The sequence below is a fragment of the Lepus europaeus genome, chromosome 17 (genome assembly GCF_033115175.1).
Source record: "Lepus europaeus isolate LE1 chromosome 17, mLepTim1.pri, whole genome shotgun sequence".
Taxonomy (NCBI): domain Eukaryota; kingdom Metazoa; phylum Chordata; class Mammalia; order Lagomorpha; family Leporidae; genus Lepus; species Lepus europaeus.
This window is the reverse complement of record NC_084843.1, coordinates 37,144,760-37,162,179: the sequence shown is the minus strand read 5'-3', so window position 1 is coordinate 37,162,179 and position 17,420 is coordinate 37,144,760. Positions and strand designations below refer to the sequence as shown.

Genomic DNA, 17,420 nt, shown 5'->3' with positions numbered 1-17,420 from the left:
GGCTGCTAACCCTGAATATCTATGAAGATAATTCAGGGCTGTTGGTTTGGCATCTCCCCAAACAACAGGCTTATAGTTACCTAAAGTTGGATGGGATCTGTGAGGTCTTCTAATCCTATTTCTGATAAAATACTTTTGAATAGGACAGTAATCACACTGCTTTGTGATTTAGCAGTGCACAAAAAAAAAAAAATCTTGCACAGAGTGGAAATAACTTCACAGAGTGATCTCCATGGACATCCAAACTTGAGGCACCTACAGACCAAGTGCAAACTCTTTTCATGCATTAATGCATAAGACAATTCTTTGGCCTCTGCTCTGGACAAGGCCGAGTGTCAGGAAGACTATATTCAAAATGAAATATGCTCAGATTCTGCCCTTGAGAGTCTCACAGAGACTGGATATGTAGAAAGTAGGAGTACTGCAAGAGAGATACAGACAGGGTAATCTAACAGTACAAAGGGAGAAGAGCTTTCTTTCCTGGGCCATGAAAAAGCTTTCCTGAAGAGCATGAACCAGGCCATGGGAGAAATGGGAAACGAAAATATTTTATGAGAGGGACCAGAGGAAGTAAAGGTACAAAGGTGGAGAAATGTAGGGTGCTTGCATTAAAAAGTTAAGATATGGGCTGAATAATGAGAAGCCACACTGACCTTAGCCACAGAAGATACCAAAAATAAAAATAAAAAAAGAAAGAACCATGTTCCCAGGGAACAAATTGAGAGAAACTGAGAAATGCTCAGTGGAGAATGGACAGAACAGAACAGAGACTCCATGGAGCAGAAAGAAGAGAGGACACACCACTGCCCACCACTCTTCATCTACATGCCAGCTCTGGGCTGAGAAGCGCTGTCTTCCCAGGACAAGGTGAGAGGAGTCTGCTGAGGCCCCCACCACTGGAAACTGTATTCAAATATATGAATAAAGAATTCCACAGTCCCCACTGGCTTCAATTCTGACCTAAGAAGCTGGTGGGGGCACTACTTTGTGCTATGAAGTGAGGCCATGTTGTCTTTCTTCCCTCCCTCAACTAAAGCACCAGACTAAGCCTGCTGAGTTGGAGCTGCAGCTGAACTATGTTCTGAGCTGGGGAGCAGCAAGAGTTCTGCTGGCTCCAGAGGCTACCAGGGCCAGGACGGGGAAGCTTGCAGGGTGGAAGCAGACCCTTCACATCTGGGACCGTGAGAGCTCTGGGCACAGGCCTTGGGGCTGAGAGGGCTGTGGAGACCCAGAGTTCCATGGGGAGAGGCCAGAGAACACACTACCGAGCGCATGAGCACTCTCTAAGGTGCACGTGCCTCAGTGTATAGGGTGTGTAGGCTCACTCTAGGCTGTGAGACAACTGGTTCACCCTGGCACACAAAAATGACGGGAACGTGAACAGCCTAGTCAGCTCCAACATCCCCTCCCCTCACTGACTATAGCCAGTCCAATTTAGATACCCCTCTGGACTCTTGCTCCATCCACAAATGTTGGTCAGAGCCCTCTGGCCCCAGCCAGCACACACTCCCAGAACTAAAGTGAAAGTCTTTGGCACTTCACCAAGCCCCAGAGGCACAGTACCAGGGAACAAAGCCTTCCATTAAAAAAATTTTCCAGAGGAGACAGTAATAAGAGATTCCCTCAGATGCACAAATGTCAACATAAAAATACAAAAAAAAAAAAAAAAAAAAAAAAAAAGAACAAGGAAGGTAACCGTTCTCCTCAAAAAGAACACAATAACTCATTAGTATTGGACTGTGAAGAAGGGAAGATTGATGAAATACCCAAAAAGAATTCAAAAGAATTATTGTAATGTTATTCAAGAACACAGAGAAATAGTTATATGAGACTAGGAAGTCAGCATATAACATGGACAAAAATTCAGCGAAGAGGTAGAGATTACTGAAGAAAAAATAAACAGAAATATTAGAAATGAATTACTCAATAATGCAAATAAAACAATATAATTTAAAGCCTTAAAAACAGACCTGGTAAGGCAGAAGAACTAATATCTGATCTAGAAGACAGGTTCTTTGAAATATCTTAGGCCAAAATAAGTAAAAACTGGAGAGACTAAAAACAGAATTCAGGATCTATGGGATACCATCAAATGACCAGATATATGAGTCTTAGGATTTCCCAAAGGTATGGAAAAAAGAATGACTTAGAAAACCTATTCAGTGAAATAATGCAAAAAAATTCCCTAATTTGAAGAAAGATGTGGATATCCAAATGCAGGACCCCAGGTTAGGCACTATCAGAAAAGATCCTCACCCTGACACATTATGGTCAAACTTCCAAAAGTAAAATGTAAAGAAGATACTCCAAAATTTTCAACAGAGAAATGCCATATCATCTCTAAAGGAACTCCCATCAAATTGACAGAAAATTTCTTAACAAAACCCTACAGGACATGAAAAAATGGAAAGATATAGTACAAGTCCTTAAAGAAAAAAAACTGCCAACCCAGAATACTTTACCTAGTGAAGCTCTCATTCATAAATGAAGGTGAAATAAATACCTTCTAAGGTAAGAAAATTAAAAAATTTGTCATCATCCAGTCAGCTTTGTAAATGACACTTAAGAATTTACTTCACACAGAAACAGAGAAAAACAATCAGCATCATGAAAGAATGTGAAAACAGGAAATCTCCTAGCAACAGAAAAAAAGGGGATTCAAAATAAATAATAGGAATACTTATGGAAAAATGACAGGACCAAGCCATTACTTACCAATAATAATCTTGAATATTAAATGGGCTAAATTCTCCAATTAAGATATACAAACTGGCTGCATGGATTTAAAAAAAAAAAAAGACCCATATATATGCTGCCTATAAGAAACACATTTCATCAATAAAGAGGCACACAGACTGAAAGTAAAAAGATAGAAAAATATATTCCAAGCGAATAGAAATCAAGAATGAGCAGTTTTGGGGCTGCCATTGTAGAATAGCGAGTTAAGCCTCCACCTGCATTGCCAGCATCTCATATGGGTACAGGTTCAGGACCCAGCTACTCCACTTCGATTCAGCTCCCTGCTAAGGCGCCTAGAAAAGTAGCAGAGGATGGTCCAACCCTGCCCCCATGTGGGAGACATAGAAGAAGCTCCTGGCTCATGGCTTTGGCCTGGTCAATTGTGGCCATTTGGGGAGTGAACCAGCAAATGGAAGATCTCTGTCTCTGTCTCTCTCTCTCTGTAACTCTGATTTTCAAATAAATATTTTTTTTAAAAAAATGAGCAAGAGTATCTATACTTGTATCAGACAAAATAGACTTTAAGACAAAAAGTGTTAAAAAAAAAAAAAGACAAATAAGGTCACTATGTAATGATTAAGGGATCAATTCAACAAGAAAATGTGATCACAATAAATGTATATGCACTCAATGCCAGGGCATCCAGTTTTATAAAACAGATGGTAATGGATCTAAAGGGAGACAGAGGTCCCAATACAATAATAATGGGGACTCCAACAGCCCATTTCCATCATTAGACAGATTAACCTGACCAAAAAAATCAACAAAGAAACAACAGTTACTCTATCTTGTGGACCAAATGGATCTTACAGACATTTCATCTTTCAGCTGCAGAATACATGTTCTTTTCATCAGTGCAAGGAATATATATGGAACATTCCCAGAATAAAACATACTACAAGTCCAAACAAACCAAAAAAAAAAGTGAAAGTGTATCATTTGTTTTCTGACCACAGTGGAATGCAACTGGAAGTTAACAGCACTAGAAGCTCTAGAAAATAAACACAGAGAGACTGAACAATATGTTCCTGAATGAACAAAGGGTCATGGTAGAAATCCAGAGAAAAACCAAAAAGTTCCTTGAAAGGAATGAAAACACAAGCATATCAAAACTTATGGAATACAGCAAAAGCAGTATTAAGAGGGAAGTTTATAGCAGTAATTGTCTACTTCAAAAAATTGGAAAGATATTGAATAAATGATCTAATGACACATCTCAAGGATCTATAAAAGTAAAAACAAACCCAAAATTAGTATAAAAAATATAGAATAAAATGAGAGAAGTAAACAAAATAGAAATTTTAAAACTGTCCAAAAGATCAGTGAAGAGCTATTTTTTTAAAAAACTAAACAAAACTTATAAACCATTGTCCCAACTAATCAAGAAAATGGAGACTAAAATTAATAAAATCAGAGATGAAAAAATCTTAAAGATTTATTCATTTATTGATATGAATGGTAAAGTTACATAAAAAGGAGAAACACAGACAGAAATCTTCTATCCACTGGTTCACTCCCCAAATGGCAACAATAGCTGGAGCTGGGACTGGGCCAGGCCAAAGCCAGGAACCAGAAGCTTCATCTGGGTCACACACGGAACACATGGACACAGGGGCCCAAGTATATGGGCGGTCTTTAACTGCCTTCCCAGGCACATTATCAGGGAGCTGGATCATAAATGGAGCAGCCAAAACTTGGACTGGCTCCAATATGGGATGCTAGCATCATGGGCAGACGCTTTACTTGCTACACAACATCACCAGCCCCAAGAGATATTATAAGTGATAACATGGAAACACAAAGAATGATTAGGAATTATTGATAGATTTCTGGACACATAGTTTATTGAAACTGAGGCACAAAGACATATGAGACCTGAATAGACCAATAACCAAGACGGAGATTGAATCTGAAATAAAGAGCTTTCAGGGGCCAGCGCTGTGGCGTAGCGGGTTAACGCCCTGGCGTGAAGCACCAGCATCCCATATGGGCACCAGTTCTAGTACAGGCTGCTCTTTTTCTGATCCAGCTCTCTGCTGTGGCCTGGGATAGCAGTAGAAGATGGCCCAAGTCCTTGGGCCCCTGTACCCATGTGGGAGACCCAGAAGAAGCTCCTGGGTCCTGGCTTCAGATCAGCACAGCTCCAGCCATTGCAGCCATCTGAGGAGTGAACCAGCAGATTGAAGACCTCTCTCTCTGTGTCTCCACCTCTCTCTGTAACTTTGTCTTTCAAATAAATAAAATAAATCTTTTTTTTAAAGAACTTCCAAAAAAGAAAAGCCTAGGACCAAATGGTTTCATTGCTGAATTCTACCAAACTTTTAAGGAAGAACTAATCCCAATTCTTCTTAAATTAGTCAAACCAATTGAAAGGGAGGGAACCCTTCCAAACTCATTCTATGAAACCAGCATTACCTTAATTCCAAAACCTGAGAGAGACACAACAAAAGAAGAAAACTATAGACCAATATCCCTGATGAACATACATTCAAAAATCATCAGGCCGGCACCACGGCTCACTAGGCTAATCCTCTGCCTGCGGCACTGGCACCCCGGGTTCTAGTCCCAGTTGGGGCACCAGTTCTGTCCCGGTTGCTCCTCTTCCAGTCCAGCTCTCTGCCGTGGTCCAGGAAGGCAGTGGAGGATGGCCCAGGTGCTTGGGCCCTGTACCCGCATGGGAGACCAGGAGAAGCACCTGGCTCCTGGCTTTGGATTGGCGCAGCGCGCCAGCCACAGCACGCTAGCCGTAGCGGCCATTTGGGGGGTGAACCAATGGAAAAATGAAGACCTTTCTCTCTGTCTCTCTCTCTCTCACTGTCTAACTCTGCCTGTCAAAAAAAAAATCATCAACAGAATAATAGCAAATAGAATCCAACAACATATCAAAAAGACAATCCACTCAGACTAAATGGGATTTACCCCAATGATGCAGGGATGGTTCAACACATGCAATCAATAAATGTGATACATCACATCAACAAAATGAAGAATTAAAACCATATGACTATCTCAATAGAAGCAGAGAAAGCATTTGTTAAATAGCATCTTTTCATGATTAAAAAATTTCAAAAAGATAGTATATAGACAGAACATAACTCAACACAATCAAGGTAACATATGAAATACCACAGCCAGCATCACATTGAAAGGAGAAAAGCTGGAAACATTTTCACTAAGATCTGGAACAGACAAGGATGTCTACTTTCATCACTATTACTCAACATAAGTTTTAGCCAGAGTCATAAGGCAAGAAAAAGAAATCAAAGGGATACAAATTGGAAAGGAAGAAGTCAAATTACCTCTTTGTAGATGACATGATCCTTTACATAGAGGAATCCAAAGACTCCACTAAGAATCTATTAAACCTCGAATTTGGCATAGTTACAGGACATAAAATCAACACACAAAAATCAATAGCATTATTATACACCAATAATGCTCTGGCTGAGAGAGAACTGATAAGATCAGTTCCATTCACAATAGCTACAAAAAAATCTTAAATACCCTGGGATAAATTTAACCAAGGATGTAAAAGATCTCTACAGTGAAAACCAATAAAACATAAATGAAAGTAAAAGCAGAAGACACAATAAAATGGAACAACTTTCCACATTCATGGATTGGAAGAATATAATCAAAATGTCAACACTATCCAAAGAAATTTACAGATTCAGTGTGATCCCATTCAAAATACCAAGGACATCCTTCACAGACCTAGGAAAAGCAATCCTAAAAATCATATGGAAACACAAAAGACCCTGAGTAGCCAAAGCTATTTTAAACAATAAAAACAAAGCAAAAGGCATGACAATTCCAAATTTCAAGACATATTACAGGGCTGTTATAATCAAAACTGTCTGGGGGCACAGTAGGTTAATCCTCTACTTATGGTGCTGGCATCCCATAGGCGTGCCAGTTCTAGTCCTGGCTGCTCTTCTTCCAATCCAGCTCTCTGTTATGGCCTGGAAAAGCAGTAGAAGATGGCCCAAGTGCTTGGGCCCCTGCACTCACATGAGAGACCTGGAAGAAGCTCCAAGATCATAGCTTTGGATCAGCCCAGCTCCAGCAGTCACAGCCATTTGGGGATTGACACAGGGGATGGATGACCTTTCTCTCTGTCTGTCCCTCAGACTGTCTGTAACTCCACCTGTCAAATAAATAAATAAAATGTTGAAAAGAGAAGTAATCTCAATTTAAAAAAAAAAAAGAAAGAGCTAGTACTGGCACCAAAATAAACATGGAACATAATAAACCAATGGAACATAGTAGGAACCCCAGAAATTAACCCATACATCTACAAACAACTAATATTTGACAAACATGATAAAGTCACTCCCTGGAGAAAGGATGGCCTCTTCAACAAATGGTGCTGGGAAAATTGGATTTCCATGTGCAGAAGTTGGAAACAAGACCCTCATCTTACACCCTATACAAAAATCAACTCACAGTGCATCAAGGGTCTAAACCTAAGACCTAAATCCATCAAATTACTAGAGTAAAACACAGGGGGAATGCAAGACATCGGCTGAGGCAAAGACTACTTGGGTAAGACCCCAGAAGCTCAGGCATTGAAGCACAGACAAACAGGATTACATCAAACTAAGAAGCTTCTGCACAGCAAAGGAAATAACAAAGTGAATAAACAACCAATAGAATGGGAGAAAATATTTGCAAACTATGTGTCTGATAACGGATTAACATCCAGAATATTTAAGGAGCTCAAGAAACTCAACATCAACAAAACAAACAATCTAGTTAAGAAACAGGGAAAGGATGTAACAGATTTTTTGAAAGGATGAAATATAAATGGCCAACAGACACATGGACAAATGCTCAGGATCACTAGCCATCAGGGAAATGCAAATGAAAACTACAATGAGGTATCATCTCACCCCAGTTAGAATGGCCATCGTTCATAAGTCAGAAACCAACAAACATTGGCAAGGATGTGAGGGGAAAGGTACCCTAACACAATGTTGTAGGAATACAAATTGGTACAACCATCATGGAAGACAGTTTAGAGATTCCTCCAAAAACTGAAAATATAACTACCATATACCCCAGCTAGCCCACGGCTGTTAATGTAGCCAATGAAATGAAATCAGTATGTGAAAGAGATACCACCACTCCCAGTTTATAGCAGCTCAATTCACAACAGCTAAAATATGGATTCAACCTAGATGCCCATCAACTAATGTCTGGATAAAGAAAATGCGGTATATATACATCATGAAACATTACTCAGCCACAAAAAAAGAGTGAAATCCTGACATGTGCAGGAAAATACAACTGAAGAACATTATGCTAAGTGAAATAAGCCAGACCCAAAAAGACAAGTATCACAGATTTTATCTTATTTTGATAGTTAATATTTAGAGAGAGTATAAAAGTTGTGCAAGTGTCATATCATTTGGTATATAACTACAAATAGTGCTTCATTAATTATACTATGTAGATGACAACATACTCTTCTTTGACTCATTAAAAAAATAGGGAGGAATAGTAAGAGTTCTTGGGGTACTGGTACTGCTTTGGTCTTAATTTGGGTGTTGGTTATAAGTGTGATCAGATAACAAAAAACTCATTTGGTTGTACATACATGTGCATTTCTTGGTATGTACACTGTATTTCAATAAAATGCTTTTTAAAAGTTAAGAGAGGTGCATAGGTTGAAATCAGATCATTCTGGATCTTTGAAAGCAGCACCAGGAATTCAGAATTTCTACTTTGGGCAATAGCATCTGAAGGTCTTAAGCAGTAGCTCTCTCTCTCTCGCTCTTGCTCTCACTCTCTCTTCCTCCCTCCCTCCTTCCCTTTCTCTCTCTCACACACACACTCATCCAATCCTTACCAAAACCCTTTGGGCATAATCTTATGTGGCACATAAAACTCACAGTCTCATTTTCCATTCCAAAGATGTATCATGATGACTTGGTTTACACAGTGACAAAGTACATCAAATCGCTTAAGACAAATCCCAAATTAACTAGTAAAGTGGTTTATAAAGAACAATTTTTAGCATATGTCCCAGGTCTAGATTAGCTGAAATACTGTGACTTACCTCCTAATTCAACAAACAACAGCGTTGGTGTTTGTGAGAGCGAGGCCAGAGTCCTTGAGTGGCTCTGCTTAGGATAGAAATCTTACTTCAACACCAGTGTTCCCCTGTCCCCGCTCAAGTCTAGCAGGTCAGGTAATCAAGGGGTCAGCATTACTTCACAGTGGTCTTGCCCTCCTCACTAAAATGATTACAAGTATGTGGGTAAAGAGCAGGCGCTGTGGCGCAGCAGGTTAACACCCTGGCCTGAAGCTCTGGCATCCCATATGGGTGCCGGTAACGAGATCTGGCTGCTCCACTTCCAGTCCGGCTCTCTGCTATGGCCTGGGAAAGCAGTAGAAGATGGCCCAAGTCCTTGGGCCCCTGCACCCAAGTGGGAGACCTAGAAGAGGCTCCTGGTTCCTGGCTTTTGATCGGCGCAGCTCCAGCAGTTGGAACCAACTGGGGCGTGAACTATCAGATGGAAGACCACTCTCTCCCTCTCCCTCTCTCTTCCCCTCCCCTCCCCCTCTCCCTCTCCCTCTGCCTCTCTGTAACTCTGACTTCCAAATAAATAAATCTTTAAAAAAAAAGTATGTGGGTAAGACTTGCCAAAGGCTTTTTGGGGGTCTGTTCCAAAGACATAATTGGTCATTAATAGCTGTCTGTCACAATCATATTTTGTAAGAGACTCAAACTTTATATCTTGCATTTTAAACTCTGATTTTCCTTTTTGAGTGTCTTGCTTTATGTGATCAATAAGAAGCATGTTAACCAACTTTTCACATTTCCTATTTTGTGCAATCTCAGGACTCTGTAAATAAGGACCCATTTTCTAGGTGACTTGAACATCACTTCTACACTGCCTAATGCTATGGACAATCATGTGTACTTTGCTAGTTCAAATTGCTCTAGGAAGGGATCCTGCTAGAACCTAAATGAAAACTGTATTTCTGCCTCAGCTGAGATAAGTGGGACTTCCTGGAAATGAAGTCCAAGGCCCATGCAGACATGATCCTGAACATGGCGCTGAGGGGTATAGAGTAGATGAGGGACTGGCAAGGGCCAATTACAAGGAGGACAGAAGGTTGTGGGGTCCCCAGGAGAAAGCCCACTGTAAGTAGAGAGAGTCTGGCTCCATGTGTGAGACTTAGCAACAGAACCTCTGAGAGGTGAGAAATACTTTCTGCTACAATCTAGTAGCGCTTACCTAAGTCCAAAGTGTGCACAATTGAAAGAACTGTGACACCGAGGTGCCTTGCCATTAGACAACCCCCCCAAAAAAGAGCCTAACCCCAGAAAAAGGACATTTTCCAGTACATCTATCTTCAAGTAAAATGGTTAAGAACTTGCCCCAAGTCAGAAAGCAGTGGAGTCAAGGTACTGCCAATGGTAGCCTATAAAAATGAGTAATCAAGGTTGGGTACTGCTTGGGATATCTAGCAGTTTCCAGAGAGGCCAGTAGGGAGCAAGCAGCAGAGGTAGCAGCCCCAGGAGAACATGAAGTGAGTCGGAGGCTGGTAAAATCAAGGGTATCGGCCATAGTCCAAGTAAGAGGGACACAGACATCACAGGCAGGATTCATGAGATGTCCCATTGAATGCCAATACAAGGGGGTAATTCTGTTCATCTGTCCTGCTTCTATGGAAAAATATCTGAGACTGGAGGATTTACAAAGAACAGAAATTTATGCTTTCCCAATCCTGGAGACTTGGAAGTCCAAGATCAAGATGCCATGACAAGGCTGGCATCTGGTAAGGGCTGCTGCCTGCTTCCAAAATAATGCCTTGCAACTGCATCCTCCAAAGAGAAGCAGGCTGCATCCTCACATGGCAGAAGGCCGAACACCAAGTCAAGCAAACATGAAACTCTTTTTATAAGGACCTTAGACCCACTCACAAAGAAGGGGCCCTCATGGTGTGATCACCTCTTAAAAGCCCACCTCTTAGTCCTAGCAAGTTGGCTGCTCAGTTTCATCACTGAAATCTAAAGTTAACATATTCAGCCCACAGCACTCTGCAAGCTTCTAAAAATGAGGGAATCACAAAGCTGGTTGAGAAGTAAAAACAGCTGTCCTTATTTGTTCTCACAGGAACAAAAGCAGGCGACCATATTTGTATGTACAAACCATTAGGCATGCAGCTTCTGTGCATTTTTAAGACTACTGCATTTTATGCTTTATCTATTAATTTACTTATCTGAAAGACAGAGAGACAAAGAGCTTCCATTCACTGGTCCATTCTCCAAATACCTACAACTGTCAGGGCTGGGCCAGATCAAAGCCAGGAGCCAATCCAGTTTTCTCACCTGGGTGGCAGAGAGCCAACCACTTGAGCTATATCACCTGCTTCCTCCCAGAGTACACGTTAGCATGAAGTTGGAATCAGAAGTGGAGTTGGAACTGGAACCCAGTCACTCCAATATGGGATGTGGGTATACCAAGTGACATTTTAACCACTGTGTCCAACACCTATCCCTACTTATTTGTTTTCATTTATTCTCAATTATAAGAATCACTTTGTCTTTAATAAAATAAAAGCTAAACTACAGAGACAGTAAAAAGGTCAGTGGTTGCCAGCGGGCGGGGAAGCAAATTAACTCACCATTTGGCAAAACCCATGGAAGTGTACAACACAAGGAGTAAATCCTGATATAAACCAAGGATTTTAGTTAACAATCATACATCACTTTGGATTCATCAGTTGTACTAAATGTACCACACCAACACAAGACATTAAGAGAGGAAAGTGAGGAGGGGGCATATGGGAACACTATACTCTCTGAGTTATGTTCCTAAACCTGCTCTGAAAAAAAGGTCATTTAAAAATAAAAACCAGTGAAAGGTCTGGTTAGCTTAACTGGACACCTTCACATTGAAATTGAGTTAATCTTTTCTAAAATGCAATTAGGTTACTCTTCTTGGAAGCAAATAAACAATGTGTGACTTTTTTCTTTTCATAATAATAAGACATTAATTCTTTTTGCCTCAAGTCTATTGAGCAATAACAATTAAAACGCTTGCTCAAGTTTTTTTTTTTTAATTCTACTTATTTTATTTATGAGGAATGCTTTAATATTTATTGGTTACAAACTAACAGTGGTTGCTTAGCAACTGAATTTAAACCAACCACCTGGTTGTGTTCAGTGCTGTTTTCCAAAACCATCCCAGAATACCCAAGGCTGTGCATTTTACAGTAGGACAAATTTGCCCTAAAGGTTGAAAGGAAGTGTTAACAAACATTGAACTAAAGTTGAAACCTTTAGGGATAAAGCATACAAATGTTTTCATCTTTGAAATTATGAAAAAAAATTAAATGGATTGATGGATGGATGGATGGAAACATGGATATGTGAATATGAATGACAGGATGTTAATTGTAGACTTTAGATGTTACATAAATTTCTATAACTCTTTACATGTTTTAAGTTTTTCATTTAAAATATCAAAGAGGGAAACATCTATTTCACCTGTTGAGTTTAACTCTTCAAGGGCAGGAATTAACTGTTTCTACTCCATGATGAATATGAATGAATGACTGGACTTGGGAGAAACTAATACTGCAAGTTACTGAAAAACCTCACGGAGAAGATTATAGAAATCGGCTTTACAGGGAAAGGCTCAGTTCCACAGTTAACTCTCAGAAATGGACCTTAAAGGGTTTACTTTTCAAATCATTTTGTCTGATGTTCATTTTTAATTAATTTAATTTAAGAATAAAGTGACATGTTTTACTGATAGAGGAGCCCCATTCTCCCACACATAGTTGCTTGTAATAATAATGAACTAGTCACTGAAACTTCAGTTGTAAGGAAGTTGTCCCTAAGAGAAAAATCAACTAAAAAAAAATGGAAAACTCTTCCATGTTCATGGATTGGAAGAATCAGTATCATCAAAATGTCCATCATTCCAAAAGCAAATTACAGATTCAATGTGATACCAATCAAAGCACCAAGGACATTCTTCTCCGATCTAAAAAAAAAAAATGATGCTATAATTCATATGGAAACACAGGAGGTCTCGAACAGCTAAAGCACTCTTACACACAAAAAAAGCTAGGGGCATCACAATACCAGATTTCAAGACATACTACAGGGCAGTTGTAATCAAAACAGCCTGGTACTGGTACAAAAACAGATAGATAGTCCAATGGAACAGAATAGAAATACCAGAAATCAATCCAAGCAACTACAACTAACTTATCTTTGACAAAGGAGCCAAAACCAATTCCTGGAGCTAGGACAGTCTCTCCAATAAATGGTGCTGGGAAAACTGAATCTCCACATGCAGAAGTATGAAGCAAGATCCCTACCTTACACCTTACACAAAATCCACTCAAAACGGATCAAAGACCTAAATCTATGAACAGATACCATCAAATTACTAGAGAACATTGGGGAAGCCCTGCAAGACATTGGCATAGACAAAGAGTTCTTGGAAAAGACCCCAGAGGCACATGCAATCACAGCCAAAATCAACAAATGGGATTACATCAAATTGAGAAACTTCTGTACTGCAAAAGAAACATTCAGGAAAGTGAAGAAGCAACTGACAGAATGGGGGAAATTATTTGCAAACAATGCAACTGATAAAGGATTAATAACCAGAATATATAAAGAGATCAAGAAATTCCACAACAACAAAACAAACAACCCAGTTAAAAGATGGTCCAAGGACTTAAACAGACATTTTTCAAAAAAGGAAATTCAAATGACCAACTGATACTTTAAAAAATGCACAAGATCACTAACCATCAGGGAAATGCAAATCAAAACCACAATGAGGTTTCACCTCACCCCAGTTAGAATGGCATTCATACAGAAGTTAACAAACAACAAATGCTGATGAGGATGTGGGGAAAAAGGTGCCCTAATCCACTGTTGGTGGGTATGTAAACTGGTAAAACCACTATGGAAATCAGTTTGTAGATGCCTCAGAAACCTGAATATAGACCTACCATATGACCCAGCCTTCCCACTCACTCCTGGGAATTTACCCAAAGGAAATGAAATCAGCAAATAAAAGAGTTATCAGCACCCCTATGTTTATTGCAGCTCAATTCACAATACCTAAGAAATGAAATCAACCTAAATGCCCGTCAACTGAAGACTGGATAAAGAAAGTATCGGATATGTACTCTATGGAACACTACACAGTGTTAAAAAAAAAAAAAATGAAATCCAGTAATTTGCAACAAAATGGATGAATCTGGAAAACATCATACTTAGTGAAATAAGCCAGTCCCAAATGGACAAAGACCATATGTTCTCCCTGATCTGTGATAACTAACAGAGCACTTAAAAGGAAACTTATGAGTGCAGTTGACATTCTGAGAAGCAATAACTTGAACAGCCCTTGGCTTGACTATCGAGGAACAGTTTTTTGGTTGGTTGGTTGTTTTTGTTTTTGTTTTTTTCTTAATGGAGAATGGGACTGGTAATGGGAGAGGGAGGAGGATGCAGGATGGGAGTGGGGGTGAGAGGGCGAGTATGATGGGAAGAATGACTGTATTTCTAAAGTTGTACTTATGAAATTTGTACTCATTAAATAAATGATTTCTTTGGAAAAAAATCAGCCAACCGTTATTTAATGTGCCCTTTTCTACCAAGTTTTTAAATAGAGAAATTATGGCTTATGATACCTTATTCTGATCTTTTGAGGATAAGAAACTTCCATTTTAAACAAAGTAGAGGCTGCTGTCTACCCAAAGTAAACACTGTTAACATTTTATGTTTATGATTCCATGAGGTTATTTTTTCCATACAGTGTAGAAAATTTTTCAGTTTATAATAAAATTATTATAAACATTTTTCACAACTTTCTTATTAACATATGACAAGCATCATTTCTTTTAATTAAGTATTTTCCTAAAATATGATATTCAGTAACAAAATTTAAGGATCTATTGACCTCCAGGCTCACCTACATTGGGTTTTATCTTTTCATTGAAACCTTCACCAGTTCAGGAGAAGAAAAAGATACCTATTTCCTTTTTTTTTTATATTTTGGATACCACTGAGGTTGAATTTTCATGTTAGCTAATCCTTTATTATTTTTCTTTTATCTTCTCTATTAAAGTACTTTTATTGATTTATAAAAGTTCTTTGTATATTAAGGCAATTAATATTGTGTAATATATTTTACAAATGCATACACAAAAGAATATAATCTAGGTTTTCAACTCTGTTGATAGAATTATTTTGCATTGTGATGTAAAACAGATCTCTTGAAGTTAGTTTTCCAGTCTGAAGTTTTGTGTTCTCAACCAACACTTTCCCAATCCCTCCACATCCTCAGCCTCTAGTAACCATCATTTCCTTCTCCACTTCTCTGAGAAAGGTTTTATTTTCACATTCCACATGTGAGATCATGCAATATTTGCTTTTATGGCTTATTTCATTTAACATAACGTCCTCCAAGATCATCCATGTTGTCACAAATGACAGGATTTCCTTCTTTGAGTCTTCATTATGAACATTTATCCTACCTTTTCTTTTTTTTTATTTTATTTATTTATTTTTTTTTTTTTGACAGGCAGAGTGGACAGTGAGAGAGAGAGAGACAGAGAAAAAGGTCTTCCTTTTGCCGTTGGTTCACCCTCCAATGGCCACCGCGGTTGGCGCGCTGCGGCCGGCGCACCGCGCTGATCCAATGGCAGGAGCCAGGGGCTTATCCTGGTCTCCCATGGGGTGCAGGACCCAAGCACTTGGGCCATCCTCCACTGCACTCCCTGGCCACAGCAGAGAGCTGGCCTGGAAGAGGGGCAACCTGGACAGGATCGGTGCCCCGACCGGGACTAGAACCTGGTGTGCCAGCACCGCAAGGCAGAGGATTAGCCTAGTGAGCCACGGCGCCGGCCTATCCTACCTTTTCTTTACTCATTCATCTGCTGATAGATATATAGGATTATTTCATACGTTATCCTCTATGACTAATACAATAAACATGAGAGGGCAGACATCTCTTCAATAGACCAATTTTATATCCTTTGGACAAATACACAGCAGTGGGATTGCTGAATCATATGGTAGTTCTATTTTTAATTTTTTGAGAAACTTTCATACGATTTTCCATAATGCTATATCAATTTGCCTTCCCATTAACACTGCAGACATCCTCTCCAATATTTATTATTTTTGTCTTTTTTATAGTAGCCATTAAATTCATAATGGAATTTTTTATATTCACAGAAGTGTGATAAAAAAAATTTGAGTTTCTTATCTGTTTGTTTACTTTGCTACCTTTAGAGAACCCTGGAAAGATTGTGAAAACAAAAATGTAGTTATTTAGAGAGGCTTGAGAATAGAAAGAAAGAAAAAGTATGAAGGCAAGTGTTGAAAGAAGTAATCAGATCTAGTTTCAATTACATCTCAACCATTAACTAACTACTAAGTGGGCAAGTGGTTAAATTCTTCAAAACCAGCTTTATCTTTGGTAGATTTGGGATAATAGTATTTCCCCTGCAGGGCTGTTTTGAGGACCATATATGGGTGTCCAATAGTTAGATGTCCCTCAGTATCTATTAGTATTGGTTTCAGGACCCCCTGGTGGATATCAAAACCCAAAGATCCTCATATCCTCTACATAATATGGTGTCATAATTGCATACAACCTACACACCTCCTCCCACATACTTTAAATCACTCTAAATAACTTATGATGCTGAATACATATAAAAGCTTTGTAAATAGTTGTTATGTCACAATGTTTAGGGAAAACAATGGGCAAGGAGAGAAGGTGTTTGCATGTGTTCAATACAGACACAACCATTATAGGCCTAACTATAATTTGATCCACAGTTGGTTGAATCAGCAGATGTGGAGCCCGTGGATATGAAGGGGCAACTGGAGTAGGAAAGGTATCCCAAACTAGTGCTCCCCAAGCGTTAACAGGCCTTTGAATCGCCTGGGCATCTTGGTAAATGCAGATTCTGATGCAGGATACCTGAGACAGAACCTGAGCTCACACACTCCTAAGAAGTTTCCAGACAATGTTACTACGCATTGAAAGTTCTAGAGTCTTTTGGCAATGGTAATCCCTGAGAGAGAATATTTAAGAACCAATCTCACAACTGATGTCTACTTTCAGAAGAGTTGTAAGTCTTAGTACTACATGGAATCAATGGCCAGCCCTTGGGAGATGAAATTTGAATCTAATATTATATTAAGCAGGGTAGAGTTCCACCAAATGAAATTTAATTAAAGTCAGCGACACTATACAAGGAAGCCAAATCTCAGATGGACTGAAAATTTTGCATAAAGAATAAAGTAGAGGAAGGTATCTGGCACACCAGTTAAGATGCTACTTGGGATGTTTACTTGCTATATGGGAGTGCTGGATTCCAATCCCAGCTCCTCTTCTGATTCTTAGCTTCCCACTAATGCAGACCCGAGGAAGGATCAGGTTATGACTCAAGTACTTGAGCTTCTGCCACCCATGTGGGAGACCAGGATTGAGTCCTTCCCTCCTGGCTTTGGCCTGGCCCAACCATGGCTATTCAGAGTATTAGTGGAATGAGTCAGAAAATGAAAGATTCTCTCTCTCTCTCTCTCTCTCTCTCTCTCTCTCTCTCTCTCCTCTCCTCTCTCTCTCTCTCCCTCCTTCCTCTCTCCCCCCTCCCCTTTAATGACCTCTTACCCAAAAGCC

At 39.5% G+C, this 17,420-nt stretch overlaps 1 long non-coding RNA gene across 2 annotated transcripts in view; it reads right to left on the bottom strand.

Annotated features, from left to right (window-relative positions):
- LOC133775669 (uncharacterized) overlaps window positions 1-17,420 on the bottom strand; it is an 86,777-nt gene that overhangs the window by 6,355 nt on the left and 63,002 nt on the right. The window contains exon 6 of one of the 2 annotated variants that reach the window (XR_009868295.1): window positions 6,751-6,886. The exons of the other annotated variant lie outside the window; for it this stretch is intronic. This is a non-coding gene — a long non-coding RNA (uncharacterized LOC133775669). The remainder of the gene's footprint in view (window positions 1-6,750; window positions 6,887-17,420) is intronic. 2 annotated transcript variants of the gene reach the window in all.